Source organism: Galeopterus variegatus, unplaced genomic scaffold (genome assembly GCF_000696425.1).
Source record: "Galeopterus variegatus unplaced genomic scaffold, G_variegatus-3.0.2 Scaffold4193, whole genome shotgun sequence".
NCBI lineage: Eukaryota > Metazoa > Chordata > Mammalia > Dermoptera > Cynocephalidae > Galeopterus > Galeopterus variegatus.
Genome location: NW_007730304.1, coordinates 116,530 through 117,616, shown reverse-complemented (window position 1 = coordinate 117,616; position 1,087 = coordinate 116,530). Strand labels below are relative to the sequence as shown.

At 59.7% G+C, this 1,087-nt stretch overlaps 1 protein-coding gene across 1 annotated transcript in view; it reads right to left on the bottom strand.

Moving 5' to 3' along the window:
- Window positions 1-1,087, bottom strand: part of EEPD1 (endonuclease/exonuclease/phosphatase family domain containing 1) — a 132,367-nt gene that overhangs the window by 14,756 nt on the left and 116,524 nt on the right. The gene's annotated exons all lie outside the window — the stretch shown is intronic.

Genomic DNA, 1,087 nt, shown 5'->3' with positions numbered 1-1,087 from the left:
GTCCCACAGGAATCCCGAGTACCCGGCTCCCTGCAGCAGACAGGGAGACAGTCTTGATGCCAGGGTCCTAATTCCGCAAGGGGTGGCCCCGCACTGGGGAGAACAGGCCGGGAGGCCAGAGGGACTGAACCACAGCAGCAGGCTCTGCGCCCGGGTCCCCCAGGCTGCTTGCACAGGGACTGCTTCTAAAACAAAGGCACTCCACGAAGGCCACAGCATGTCCCTTCTCCTCCCCCACCATCCTCCACCCTTGAAACAGTTTCACACTCCGCCGACTTCGGAGCTTTGCGCGCAGCCAGGGCTAGCTGGGCTCTTCTCTTTTTGGGGGGAGGTGGGGAAGCCCAGACTAGGCACAGAGTGATCTTTCAAATCATGACATCCTGTGGGGGAGCCACTCATCCCCTCGTCCGTCAGACGGGGACACTGCTGCTCACAGAGGTTAAGTAACGTCCCTAAAACCCCACAGCTGTACATGGCAATGGTGAGATTCAAAAACAAGACTCCAAGGGACGGGTTTGGCTTATTGATTAGCTGTTGCTTACAATGAACGATGCCCGGCAGCTCGAACGTGCTCAACCACCGTCTACCGGATGAACCCAGGCCAGAGCCAGCAGTCCAGCGGCTTGGAACGGGTCAAGGGCCCTCCACAAGTGACCGGGGCTGCACACAGAGGCCTGAAGCCTGGGTCACAGGCCCTGAGGCCGGCGGGTGGGGCAGACACCCAGGTGGGTCCCAGCAGGGCCAAACCACTGCTGGCTCTGGCTGTCACTGCTCTGTGCCAGCTTCACGGCTGCTGCTGGGGACGCGTTTGGAAGGAAGAACACTTCCCCCCACCCATCCCAGCCTCAGAGGCTCTGTGGACCACAGATGTGCGTCCTCAGGGTGTCATCGGAGAGGCCAGTGATGCTCATCACTGTTCCTCCTTGTTGCAAAAGGACAAGAAGTGACTCTGCAGAACCGTCCTCCTGAGCAGCCACCACCAAGTCCCCACCTTCAGCTTGGGTCCAAGCCACATGCCTGAGAGAAGGAGGAGGAGGGAGGGAACAGGGAACAGTCCTGCACGCTGTGGGCATCTGGGTTTTAAATG